The 14625-nt window shown below is 38.7% G+C and overlaps 1 protein-coding gene and 1 pseudogene across 3 annotated transcripts in view; one reads left to right on the forward strand and one right to left on the reverse strand.

Moving 5' to 3' along the window:
- Klf8 (KLF transcription factor 8) overlaps positions 1 to 14625 on the forward strand; it is a 155281-nt gene that overhangs the window by 53562 nt on the left and 87094 nt on the right. The gene's annotated exons all lie outside the window — the stretch shown is intronic.
- LOC126492975 (transmembrane protein 126A-like) lies at positions 7464 to 8038 on the reverse strand (annotated as a pseudogene).

The raw sequence follows: 14625 nt of genomic DNA on the forward strand, positions 1-14625 counted from the left end.
TAAATACAGAGTTTTGAGATATTGTTTAATAGCTGAGTAGGTACGGTAGTTATCTTCCAATGAAAGTGTGGAATCCAGCATCATATGTGCACCTGAACTTATGATCTCCCCACCTTGACACAGAGTTTGACCAAGTGAATACCTTGTACATATTCAGGATAATCCTCAAAATACACTTTTGTGGCCTTATTCAGGACAATAAAAATTGGAGTATTGAGGTCCCAAAGATCTGTGCAGAGAAACATGGAGTCAAACAATGGATCTTATTAAAACTTCAAAGGTGATATGCAAGATATTCATCAGTATGGCTATCATTCTCGAGAGGGAGGGGGAATGGAGTGGGGGGAGGGGGAGAAGGGGAGGGGAGTGGGGGAGGGGGCGATGTGTGCGAGGAGGGGGAGGGAAATGGGAAATGTTTTTTGCAACAACTAAAAAAATAAAGAAAAAAATTATCTTGTAAATTATAAAAAACTTCAAAGCTGCTGTAGTCATTAGAATAAATGTAAAGAGCAAAACTTCACATGTGATTATATAAATATTATATATAAAATTTAAGAATGTTGTAACTTGATTGTTATCAATGAAAATGTTGGAACAAGGACCTGTATAAAATGTCACTCATATATAAAAAATTAAGAATACAGGACAAAAATCATAATAGATGTTTTTAGTATACTAGGAATAGCCTGAGGCTTGCAAAGATCCATGAAGCATTTTTTAAAATTAAATTAATTAATGGATTTTACATCTCGAGTATAGTTCTCCCTCCCTGCTCTTCTTGTATTTTCCTCACCCCTGACTCACCTCTGCCTCCCAATCCACTCCTCCTCTGTTTCTGTTCAGAAAGGGGCAGGCCTCCCATGGATATTAACAAAACATGGCATATCAAGTTGCAGTAAGACTAAGCACCTCCCCTTGTATTAAGGCTGGGCAAGGCAAACCAGTATAAGGAATAGGTTCCCAAAAGCCAGCCAAAGCATTGGAGACAGCCTTTCCTCCCCTTGCTAGGAGTCCCACAAGTAGACCAAGCAATACAACGGTCTCACAAATGTAGAGGGCCAAGATCGGTCTCATGCGGGCTTGTGGAGCATTTATTTAAGAAAAAAATCTTTTGGTAAGAGCTGTGAGTTTATAATTATAATTCATCTCATTCCCGTTTCTCTTCTCCAGCTGCATTTAGTGAAAGCAGAAATTTGGCACCCACTAGCAAGGGAAGAATAGGGCTGTCAGTTCTCTAAAGTTCCATTCCCAAAAAACTGTCATTATTTAACTTTTGTGGCAGCCTTTTGGAATGCCTCATGTGCAAATGTGTCTTCTATTGGTTCTGACTGAGATCTTCTCCGTGTTCAATACTCTACACCCAGGGAAATTTGTCTGAAGAGTCAGAGAAAGATTTATCATGTACAGCCAAAGTGATATATTCAGTATTCAATTAAAGAATAGGTTAACAAAAGTACTTAAGATAATTTGGGGAAAGTGATGTCTACAGGAATATTGATGAACATGCAATACATGCAATATATTTAAACAACAAACGATGAGGGAAGGAATTGGAATTTATAGGAGTAAAACTTCTGTAAATTACCAAATATATTTAAAAATCAGTAAAAGAAACAAAGGAATTAAGATGGTATGTTGCAAGGTATTTAAGAGACATGAAGTCAAAACAGAACAAAAAGACATACAGTGTCAGAAATGCATAATCCCCTCTGAAAAGGATTTTTATAAAAATCAACATCCCCTTATGATGAAAGTCACAAAGAGACTAAGAATAGAAAGAATATAATTCAACATAACAAAGGCTATATATTATTGATTTTCCTATATAGTAATAACAGACACACGGAGAAAGAAATCAGAAAAATCAGCTTACTTATAATTGCCTAAAGTGTATATATAAAGCAAAAAATAACAGCCCTTGATCAGAAATGAAAGACCTCTATAACGGAACATATAAAACATTAAAGAAAGAAATTGAAGAAGACACTAGAACAGTCATTCTCAACCTTCCTAATTTGGCAACTTTTTAATACAGTTCTTCATGTTGTGGTGACTCCTAGACATAAAATTATTTATTACTACATCATAACTATAAGTTTGCTGCTGTTGTTAATATAAATATCCAATATGTAAGATATCCAGTATGCCATTCCAAAGGGATCATGACCTTCTAGTGCAAGTTGAGAACCACTGCACTGGAAGATGAAAAAATATATTAGCAGTAATAATACTGTGAAAATGGCTATCCTACCAACGGTACCAACAGATTCAGAGCAATCCCCTTCAAAATTTCAATGCTAGTTTTCATATAAATAAGCAAAACAATCTTAACATTCATATGGAAACCAAAGGGATCCTTAACAATAAATAAATTAATCATAGTGCTTGAACTATCATGGCACCTTGTTTCAAGTTGTACTAGAAGATGAGATAATAAAAAGAGCATGTGCTGCCACAAACCAGACATGTCAGTTAATGGACTAAAATAGAGACCTCAGTTTAAACTCATGCTACTGGAGCCACCTGTTTGGAAACTCTGATTTATTCTTTTGAAGTTTTATAGGTATATAATTATTTTTACTATCCTCTTATCCCCTCCCCCTCCCACAGAATCCCTTCTTTCTGATAAGTTCCCCTGCTTTTTTTCACGTTTTTTTGTCTCCCACTGCGTTTAATTAGGGTTCCTTGCATGAGCAAGAGCCACTTCTAGGAGCTGTAGCAGTGAGCTGCATAACAACTAACTACCTATAGCGCCTCAGGAAGAACTCAGGCCTAATGAACCTTTCATTCATGATTTCTTATATCTACTTGACACATTTTTAAAATACATATTATTATGATCGCCAGGTATTATGCAGTATAATATCTTACTAATATTTTAATAATTCTTATTTAATCATATATGTCATTTTCTTTTATTTTTGTTACATGTATGTAAGTGATTAAGTATATAAATGCAACCTGCTGAGTATGTTTAGTGTTGCTTGAATAGGTATGTTTTTAGGTTTGACTACTTGGGATTGGATGACCATTTAGGGTGTGCAACTCTGGAGAAGACTAATCCTCCCTTTCTGAGTAGTCTTTTGTTTTTTTGAGACAGAGTTTCTCTGTGTAACAGCTTTGGCTGTTCTGGAACCCACTTTATAGACCAGGCTGGCCCCAAACTCACAGTGGTCAGCCCACCTCTGCCTCCCAATTGCTTGAAAGGAGTGTGCCACTACCTCCTGGCTATGAGTAATTCTTCATCTGGGGATAACGGAACTGTGTAGTTTCCCCCATTCACATTGGCATGTCAATTGATGTTGTCTTTGGTCAGGCTTGTCTTAAGCAGGCATGCTGTTGTGATTTCCTGGGTATAGATTCTCTGTCATATCTAGAAAGCACAGTCTTGCAGAAGATTTCTTGATCCTCTGGCTTTTACTCTCTTTCTGCACCCTCCTCCGAAATGAGTTATACTGGTTTGGAAAGCGACATTAGTAGACTCTTCTCCGAGATCTATGTCCTCAATAGCCATGAGTGGTTGGCTAGTTTTCTAGTACCAAATGTTCCTCCCCTCGCACCATAGAGTGGGCCCTTAAGTCCAATCAGATAGCTGTTGGTAACTGCCAAGATATGAGTGCCACTTTTGCACCCTAAGGGACATCTTTCTGTGCTGATCATTGTTGTGGTTCGTAGCTTACTTAGGTTACAGTGGCGTAGGACTATTGATTACTTTCTTCTGTTGGCAGTTTGTATTAGTTAGTCCTCAGAGAGATTATTACTGGGCCAGAGCCACCTAGGTTGCTCCATGTCCTGTGGCCAAAGTGTGAGATTTCTTCAGCAATAGGGACTTATCTTCAACTTCTGGGAGTCAACCAATGGCAATATTGTATTTTGTTGTGGGAGTCTCTTGAATTCCCTTGACCAACAGATTGAAGGAAGGTTTCCTATACCTGGCTGTAGGATTTTGTATTGCCACTCAAAGTGGTGTAACTGCATTTAAAGTCAGCCAAAATCTCTCTCTCCGTGTGTTTGTATTACATGTAATTATAGGTGAATATAATATGATTTCTTGAAGCATTTACAAACGTCCTTGTCATTATTATCTCTTATCTCTCCTGTATTAATGTTCCACCATCTCCCCAATCAAAATTTCCCTCCCTATCTTCCCATATCCCCCAGGATATCACTTGTATCCTGTGATTCCCCTCTCTAGCCTGCCCCCTCAGTCTCCTTTTACTTTCCTAGGTTATGCAGGTACACTAGTATCTAAACCCTCATCTGAGGATTCAGAACTAGGAACCATGGATGTGAGAAAATGTGCTGTTGGTCTTTCTCAGTCTGGGTTACCTCATTCCATATATTATTTTCTAGTTCTGTACATTTACCTGAAAATTTCATGATTTTATTTTTCTTCACTGCTGAATAGCACTCCTTTAGGTATATGCACCAGCTTTTCTTTATCTGTTCGTTCAGTTGGACATTAAATTGTCTTCATTTTCTAGCTATTCCTTCTTGCTGGTGTATAGAATTTTACCGATTTTTTTAAAAGTTGATTTTGTATCCAGCCCTTTGCTTAAATTGTTGATTATTTCTAGTTGTTTTCTGGTGGAAATGTTGGAATCTCGTATGTATAACAGTGTACTGTTTGCAAATAGGGATAATTTGATTTCCTTTTTTCCATGTTAGTACCTCAAGTTTCCTTCTCCTGCCTTGGTGCTGATGCTCATGCTCTAAGCACTATATTGAAGAGGAGTGGGGATGGTGGACCGCATCGTCCCACTCCTGCTCTTAATGATATTGCTTCAAGCTTTCCTCCATTAGGATGATATTGGCTGCGGGGTTATCATATATAGTCTTTATAATGTTGAAGTATGTTTCCTCCGATCCTAGTCTCTAGGACTTTTTTTTTTTAATCATGAAAGCATGTTGAATTTTAATCAAAGATTTTTTTTTCAGAAAACTAGTGGGAGCTGATCATGTGATTTTTATGTTTAAGTCCATTTACATGTTTTACTAGAATTATTGGCTTACATACATTGAATCACCCCTGCGTCTCTAGTATAAAACCAATATGTTTGTGACAGATGATCTTTCTTATATATGTATTTGGTTTGCAAATCTTTTTTTTTGATTTTTGCATCTTCTTATTCATCAGGGTATTGGCCTATAATTTTCTATGTGTTGTGTCTTCCTGGTTTTCATAGTAAAGTAATAGTGGCTTCTTAGAAGGAGTTCAGAAGTCCTCCTTCTGTTCCGGTTCTTAAAATTAATTGTCTGGAGAGGTGGCTCAGCTGTTAAAGGCTAGGCTCACAGCCAAAAATATAAAAGTAATTTAAGAAGCACTGATTGTAAATCTTCATTGAAAGTCTGGTAGGATTCTGCCGTGGGCCAATCTAGGACTGGCCTTGCAATCAAGTGGGTTTTTTTTTTTTCTCGTTTGATCCTATTATTTGTTCTGTGTCTCTTTAGGTTGTTGAGTTCTCATTTCACTTTGGATGAATCTAGAAAACTTTCCCTTTCCTTTAGATTTTCCACCTTAATGGAATACAGGTTTTCGAGTGTTCCCTTATAACATTCTGGATTGCTGTAGTATCTGTGATGGCTATTCTCGGTTTTCAACTTGACTACATCTGGAAAGAACTAAAACCCCCAAATGAAGGGCACACCGGTGAGGGACTTTTGCTTAACTTGAAGTAGGAAGATCCACTTCTAGTTCAGATCCCTGATGTAAGAAGATACACCTTTCATTCTGATCTTTTGAAGCTGGGAAGGTCTGCCTTATCTGGACCACACCTTCTGCTGGAAGCCCTTATAAAGGCCTCGGAAGAAGGAAGCTTTCTGCTCTTTGTCTGCTTGGTCTTATACTGAAAGAAGGTCATTTTCTTTACTGGCATTGAAGCCTACCTCTTAGGGATTCCAGCATAGACTGAAGACCAGTGGAGATGTCCAGCCTCGTGGATTGAACAATTACGGGATTCTAGGACCTTCTGTTCATAAGGTAACCACTGTTGGATTAGCTGTAAGTCATTCTGATAAAACCCACCATATATATTCATTCTATAAGTTCTGTTACTCTAGAGAACCCTGACTAATACAGTGTATGAGTCTGTTTCTTTTGTTTAGCTAGGGCAAAGTTTTGCCAGTTCTGTTTATTTCTGCAAAAAACTCACTCTTCAACTTTTTTATTATAGTCTTTATTTTTCATTAATTTCTGCTCTGGTTTTTATTATTTCTTGCCAGCTACTGGACTTAGGTTTAGTTTGTTCTCATTTTCCAAATTCTTGAGTTGTTCTATTAAGTCATTTATTTGTGTGTTCTGGTTTTTTAAATTTAGGAGCGTAGAGAAATAAATTTTGCCTATAAGACTACTTTTATTGTGTCCCAGAGGTTTTGGTATGCCATTTTTTCATTTTTATTAATAGTTTTAATAAGTCTTAAATTTCTCACTTGATTGATTCTGTGACTCATGTGCTATTGTTTAATGTGCTTGAATTAGTGTACTTTCCAAGGTATTCTTTTGCTGGTTCTTAAAAATTTTTTCCTGGGCGTTCCTGGGCAGTGGCAGTGCACGCCCTTAATCCCAGCACTTGGGTGGCTGAGGCAGGCAGATCACTGTGAGTTCAAGGTCAGACTGGTCTACAGAGGTAGTTCCAGGACAGCCAGGGCTGTTATACAGAGAAACCTTGTCTCAAAACAAAATATAGCAATGTTAGTGACTTTTTATTTTCTTGTCAGTGATTGTGTGTGTGTGTGTATGTGTACATATGTATTGAATATGCCAGCACTATTTTGTGCTGTGCATCAAAGTGATCATTAAAAATAATTCATCTGTTGCCAACTAACATCATCTCATTTATCACCAGTGAAGTACATGTCAGACTTTGTCAATACTTAGGACACAGCAAATTTTTTTTATTCCCTGATTAATTACATAGAAATCATTTATTGTGTCTACTTTGTCTTAAATACTGTTAGCACTAGGCATATAGTACCCAGAAATCATCTCCCTTGTGGAGATTGAATAATTGGAATGAAGGGAAAAAGACCACGTTTATAATAATAATCTTCCTATATGATTAGACACTATGACACACACTCACACACACACACACATATACACACACAGCATCAAGGTGACAATGGAAAGCGATCCCTTAGCTGTAGTGCCATACAAAACTGAGATGAGGCTATTGTAAGAAAGAGTGGCTGCTAGGAAGGCCCTGAAGTAGAGATGAAAGAGGATATGTGGCAAAGACCCAAAATACACAAGTACCTGGAACCTCCTAAATGAAGAACCACATTAGAGAAGGATTTAACTTTGAGGAGGTAGTAGGTTAGACAGTATCAGGCTTTTATTATTTTTTTCCACAGTATTACAAATTTTTTTATAGATGTTATACGGATACATTTTTCCTTTTTATTATTTATTTTTTAATATAAGAGACAGATTATTTTATTTTTGTTGTAATATTTGCTTCAAGTCAATGAATTTCTGAGCCAGGTTCAGGTAGCCGAAGGGCCTTTATGAGTTTATATTGTCTACACCCAAGGTATGTTGCAAACACAGTCTGAAGTACAATGGGAAATACCATCTTTCTACAGACAGGTTTAGAAACTGTAATCCAGTCATTTAAGATGTTTCCTTTCTGTAGTAGAGGGCTTGAGTCATACCTGGCAGCCAGGCCTTCATTCACAGGTATAGCCAAAAAGATAGGGTATAACCACCCATACCAAAACCGACTAGTGCATCCCGGGTCATGGCCCAGGTCTCACAGTTCAAGTCACCTGTACTCAAAGGTAAACTTACAAAACTTGCATAAGACAGACTCACTGTCATAAATGGCATCAAGGCCATTGGTAAGCTAGAAGCTTGCATCACGGGCAGGCTGCTCCGAAAAAGACCGTTTGCTATTAGGCCACTGAAAGCAGCATTAAGTCCAATATATGCAGATCTATGTCCAAGCAGATACCTTTCTGATTCTGGAAGTTGTTTAATTTTTCTGGATATGATATCAGATATTAGGTCTTCTTTGATAGTTTGTTTCTGATCTTCCATCTTGGACCGCTCCCGCGGCACCTTACGCCCTCCTCCCAGCCAATGGTGCTTGCCCAGGGTTTCCTGGGCGGAGTTTCACCACAACCTTCCCTCCAGTAGCCTGGGCTTTGTCTTTGGCTGACACGTGACCCCTCCTTTTTATTTTTAAAACAATCCTATTTTACATACCAATCCCAGTTCCCTCTCCCTCCCAACCTCCCACTCTTCCCACTTTTTCCCCACCCCACCCCTCAGAGAGGGTGGGGCCTCCCATGGGAAATCAACAAGGTAGGGCCTGTCACTTGAGGCACCAAGGTTCTTCCACTGTATCTAGGCTGAGCCAGGTATCCTTGCCTAGGCAATGAGCTCCCAAAAGCCAGTTCCTGCATTAGGGATAAATCCTGATCCCACAAACTGGTCATATATAAACTTATTTTATTTGGAAGTACTGGATAGTAATGACCAATGGGTAGTATAAGCTGTTATAATTCTTGTCCTTTCTCCATTTCATGTATATATCGTGTGTGTGTGTGCGCGCGCGCGCACACACACACACACACACACACACACACACACACACACAGACAGGTACATGTAGAGGTCTGAGGATGATGTCAGGAAATCCCTTTATTGCTCTTCCACTTTAGTCTTTGAGGTAGGACCTTTTATTGATCCGCAGAGTTTGCTGATCAGGCTAATTACACGAACCCCCTTGCTCTGGGGACCCCTTTCCTCCATTTCCACAGGCCTAGAATTATAGGTGGACCACTCTGCCCACCTGGCATTTACATGGGTTCTGGAGTTCCAAGCTCTAGTCTCCTTGCTGCATGGCAAGTACTTTAAAAGCTAATTCACTTCCCCAGCCATTAATGGGATTTTTAAAGATCTGTCTGTTCCACAAAGAATGCAGTACAGTGGAAGTGACAGATGAATTGAGGGTCTAGTGTAGGTAAGAGATGAAGGTTAGCCTAGCGTCAGCTAATAACCCTGTAGACAGGATTCTTTATATCTGTACCAGGCGTGCGAGATAGAGTTGTCACCATCTCATGACTAGTCAAATAAGGATAGGATCAGAGGGAAGGGAAAAGAAGAACCTAATGACTCCACAAGCTTAGATCTCAAGTTTTGCATAGTGGCTGCAGAGATGGCTCAGTGGTTAAGAGCAACTGTTGCTCTTGAAGAGTCCTAGTTTTGATTCCCAGCAGTCGCTGGGCATCTCGTAACTATAACTGCAGTTTCCGGAAATCTGATGCCCTCTTCTGACCTCCGTCAGCACAGGGCACTTAGGCACATGTACTCTTGCAGGCAAAACACTCGTACACATAAAGTAGATGAATCTTTCTGAAGGGAAATAAGAGAGCAGTGGATCTGGGGAAGAGGGAAGGTGCTGGAGACTGCGATGAATAAAGGGAGAGGATGCTGTAGCTGAAATGTATGAGAGGAGAATAAATAAGTAAACAAAAAATTTTTCTTTATCCAGGCAGTGGTGGCACACAGAGTGATGTCCAGGACAGCTAGGATTACACAGAGAAATCCTGTCTTGAAAAGACTAAATCAAAATTTATATAAATATGTATTTTCTGTATATGACTGTTTTCATAGGCAAGAAAACTGGACAGAGCATTGCCAGAAGTAGTGGTGCACAGCTTTCATCCCAGCACTCGGAAGGCAGAGGCAGGCAGATCGAGGCCAACTGGAACCACACAGAGAAAACCTGTCTTGAAAAACCAAAACCATAAACCAAAGTTATGAAGAGACTCATGAGAGGGGAGGAAGAGGTGAAAATAGAGTAATGGAGCTCAGTACTAGGAAAGAAGGAGGAGCTAAGTGGAGAAAGGAAACCATCTGGAGACATCTGTGGGGAGCACGGGGGTTGGGGGAGCGATAGGGAAGAAGAATTAATGAGAACAACATGTGTATGAAGATGACAGTAAATTCCAGCTTTGCATGCTAACCTAAACAGTAACTGGCTGCCTAGTTTTAATCTGTGTATATAACAAAATGATAATGTTAATTATTAAAAGCCGCGAGAGAGCACTGCCAGGTAATTTCTAAAGGTAAACTTATCAGAATCACATCAGACTTCTCAGCAGAAAGCCTAAGGGCCAAGAAAGCATGGGTGCATTGCAAGGCTGAGTGCGTAGAACTGCTAATCATGATTACTCTGTCCAGCAGATGCTATCCTTCAAAATAAACAGAGAAGCAAAGACTCTCCAAGATAAGCGCAAACGACAGCAATTTATGGGCATTAAAGCAGCATTTCAAAAGATAACGGAAAAAATCTTATAAACAAAAGAAGAAGAAAGAAATTGGTAACCATGGAAATAACGGTGCTCAGTAAAACAGTTGCAAACTGAATTCAACAATCTATTAAAAATCATATACCACAATTGACATAATTTCACTCCAGGTTTGCAAGGATACTTTAAAATGGATATCAGTAAACATAGTCTATCACATAACTATAGACTTGTATATATATATATATAATTTTGATAGATGCAGAAGATTAATTTGAGAATTCATGAAGTATCTCTTCATGATAAAAGGCCTGAAATAATTAAGAAAAGAATGGTCATACCCAATATAATAAAGGCTATATATATATCCCAAACCCATGGTAAACATTCTGATGAACTGGGAACGTTTCTTCAGAATCATGAATAAAGTGTGTTTTTCCTCACTGTAGTGCTTGACATCTTAGCTAGAGTAATGAGGCAAGGAAAATGAAAGAAAGAGCATCTAAGTAAAAAAATGAAGAATCTAAATGATATAATCTTCACTTAAAACGCCCCAAGGAATACCCAGGAAATCTATTAGATCTCTTAAGTACATTCAACAAAATAGTGAATTTGCAGTCAAATCTCTACCACTGAGCTATACCCCTGCACCTCAACAAAACAGTGACTTTGATTGGGTTGTGTGTCTTCTTGATGTTTAGTTTCTTCAGTTCTTCTTGTTTGTTTTTGTTTGAGACAGGCTGCAGCTGACTGTCCTGGGACTCGCTCTGTAGGCCAGGCTGGCCTCAGACTCACAAAAATCTACCTATCTCTGCCTCCAGAGTACTGGGATTAAAGTTCCTTGAGTTCTTTGTATGCTCTAGATATTAATTCATTGTTGCATCTGATGTGCAGAAGCCTTTTGATTTTATGAGATGCCATTTGTTCATTTTCGGCATTATTTCCTGAGTGATCAGATCCTATTCACGAAGTCCTTAACTGCCCCTATCTCTTGAAGTGTACTGTCCTCCTCCAGCAGTTTCAGAGTTTAGGGTCTTATTTAAATTTCCTTAATCCACTTTGCATTGATATTTTGTAGGGGATGTATCTAATGTCATTCTTCCTCATGCAGATCCCCACTTTCCCCAGCAGTACTTGTTGAAGATGGTATATTTTCTCCAACATGTATTTTGGCATCCTCGTCAAAAAACTGGCAGCAGTAGTTGCCTGTCCTTTTATCTGGGTCCCTTATGCTGTTTTCTTGCCCTGCACCTGTCTTTGTACCAGCGCCATGCTGCCTTTATTGAAATGGGGCTGTAGTACAGTGAAATCGGGGATGTTATCTCTGGCATGCGCTTACTCTTCAGGACTGTTTGCACTATCTGAAGTCTTTTGTGATGCCGCAGGAATTTTGTGTTTTCCCCCTCTGTTTCTGTGAAGAATTTCACTGACTTTTTATTGGAGTTGTGTTAAATCTATAGATTTTGTTTGATAGGCTGTCCATTTTCACAATTTTGGCTTTTATAATCCGTGAGTACGGGAGGCCTTTACATTTTGTGGTGTATTCTTTAATTTCTTTCGTCAGTCTTTTCAAGTTTTCATCGTAGAAGTTTTTTTCACTTTCTTGGTTGGGTTTGCTCTCTGGTATTTTGTTTACACTATTGTAACTATTGTACACTATTGTATTGCTTTCCTGATTTTTTTCTCAGTATGTTTGTTATTGATATATAGGAAGGATACTGGGTTTTATGGCAAGTTCACATCCTGCCACTTCTCCTAAAGCATTTATCAGATCTTAGCGTTTTCTGGTGGAGTCTTTACCGGCTCTTATATATAAGGTCATGTCATTTACAATGAAGGATACTTGGACTCCTTCCTTTTCTAGTTGGAGTCCTTTAATTTACTTCTATTGTCTTACTGCTCTAGTTAAGGCTTAAAGTACTACATTAAATAAAGGTGCAGAAGGTGGAACTCTTTCCTTGCCATCCATATTAGTGGGAATGCTTTGAGTTTTCCCACTTAGTATAATGTTAACTATAGGTTTGTTGCATTACCATTTGTTATGTTGAAATAACATTTCTCCTATTCTGGATTTCTTCAAGACTTTTAACATGAAGCAATACTGGATTTGGTCAAAATTATTTCTGTGTGTCCATTGGGATGATTATTGTGATTTCTGTTGTTGAGTTCCTTTGTATGATTTATAACACTTATTGATCATGTCTGTTTCACCATTCCTTCATCTCTGGAGTTAACCTAACGTTAGCATGGTAAATGGTGTTCTCGTATTTGGTTTGCAAGTATTTTTTTTTATTAAAAATTTCTGACTCCTCCCCACCTCCCATTTCCCTCCCCCCATTCCCCATCCCTCCCTCTCCTCCCTCTCCAGTCCAAAGAGCAGTCAGGGTTCCCTGCCCTGTGGAAAGTTCAAGGTCCTCCCCCCTCCATCCAGGTCCAGGAAGGTGAGCATCTAAACAGACTAGGCTCCCTCAAAGTCAGTACATGCAGTAGGATCAAAACCCAGTGCCATTGTCCTTGGCTTCTCAGTCAGCCTTCATTGTCCGCCACATTCAGAGAGTCCAGTGGCTGATCTAATGGGAGCTCACCAAGGCCAGCTCGACTGGAACTGAAAAAGTATTTTTTTTTTGAGAATTTTCACATGAATGTTTACTTGAGAAATTGGTCTGTAATTTTCACCCCCCCCCCACTCTGTGTTGTGTTGTGTTTTTACCAGGTTTTGGTTAAAAAAATAATTGGTACTGTTCTGTTCTTTTCCGTTTTATGGAATACTGTGAAAAGCATTGGTGTTAGTTCTTTGAACATCTGATAAAGTTCACTACTGAATTCATTTGGGACTGGACTTTATTGGTTAAGAAGAGTTTTTTCTTTTGTTTTTTAAACCAATCTTGTCACAGAAGATTCTTTTTTATTATTTATTTATGTATATTTTATGTGCTTTGGTGTTTTGCCTGCATGTATATCTGTGTGAGGGTGTTAAATTCTCTGGAACTGGAGTTACAGACAGTTGTGAGCTGCCCTGTGGGTGCTGGAAATTGAACCCTGGTCATTTGGAAGAGCAACCAGTGCTCTTAACCACTGAGCCATCTCTCCAGCCCTGGTTGGTAAGATTTTTAATTAATATTTATATCTTACAGCTTCCTACAGAGCTGTTTACATTTTTCTTATCTTGATTTGATTTTGGTACGTCATATGTATTAACAAATGTATTCATTTGTTTTAGATTTTCCATTTTAGAAGAATATACATTTTTTTTTTACCTAAGACCTAACATCTTCTGGATCTTTTTTTTTTTTTTTTTTTTTCGAGACAGGGTTTCTCCGTAGCTTTTTGGTTCCTGTCCTGGAGCTAGCTCTTGTAGACCAGGCTGGCCTCGAACTCACAGAGATCCACCTGCCTCTGCCGAGTGCCGGAATTAAAGGCGTGCGCCACCACCGCCCGGCTCATCTTCTGGATCTTAATGGTATCTGTTTTAATAGCTCCATTTTATCTCTAATTTTGATCTTTCCTCTCTTTTGATTTCAATCTCGCTTCTCTTTTGAAAGAATCAGTTGTTTGATTCTTTATATCAATTTTTTTCATTTCATTAATTTCTTCCCTGATCTTGAATTACTTTCCGTCTATTGATTTGCAGTTTGCTTGTTTCCCCCGCCCCCCTAGGGCACAAGGTGTATCATTACATTATTTATTTGAGATCTAGTTGAGTTTTAAAAATATTTTTCTATTTTTGTATGCATTGGTGTTTTACCTGCTTGGTTGTCAGTGTGAGGGTGTTGAATATCCTGGAACTGGATATATAACAGTTGTGAGCTATCATGTGGGTGCTGGGGATTGAACCCATGTCCTCTGGAAGAGCAGCCTGTGCTTTTAACTGCTGAGCCATCTCTCCAGCCCCAATATCTGTTTTCTTTTTTAAGGTTAATGATCATGTAATATTTAAATAAGTTTGCTTATAAACATACCACATGCACCCACAGGGAGAAATTAGGCTCTGTAGACACAGCAGCATAACAGAAACACAGAAGCAACCACAAAGAAGATTGCTTAATGTAGGCACTTGCCTCTGCTTTCATTGTGTTCCTCGCATTTTAGTGTGTTGTGACTTCTTCTAGGGCCAGTTCATTATTTCCTAGTGTGCTGTTTAATTGCCACATGTTTATGTATGTTCAAGAGTTTCTCTTGTTGATTTTATAGTCGTATTATGTTATGATCAGCTAGAATACAACAAATTATTTCAATTTTCCTGTGTATTTGTTGACACTTGTTTGGTGCCCTAATATACGGTCCATTTTAGAGTAATTTCCACTGACTGCTGAGAAAATAAGTATGTATTCCGTGCTGTTTGGATGGAATCTTCTTTAGATGTCTGTT

This window comes from Alexandromys fortis, unplaced genomic scaffold, assembly GCF_014885135.2.
Source record: "Alexandromys fortis isolate MF-2015 unplaced genomic scaffold, M_Fortis_MF-2015_v1.1 scaffold_318, whole genome shotgun sequence".
Lineage (NCBI taxonomy): Eukaryota > Metazoa > Chordata > Mammalia > Rodentia > Cricetidae > Alexandromys > Alexandromys fortis.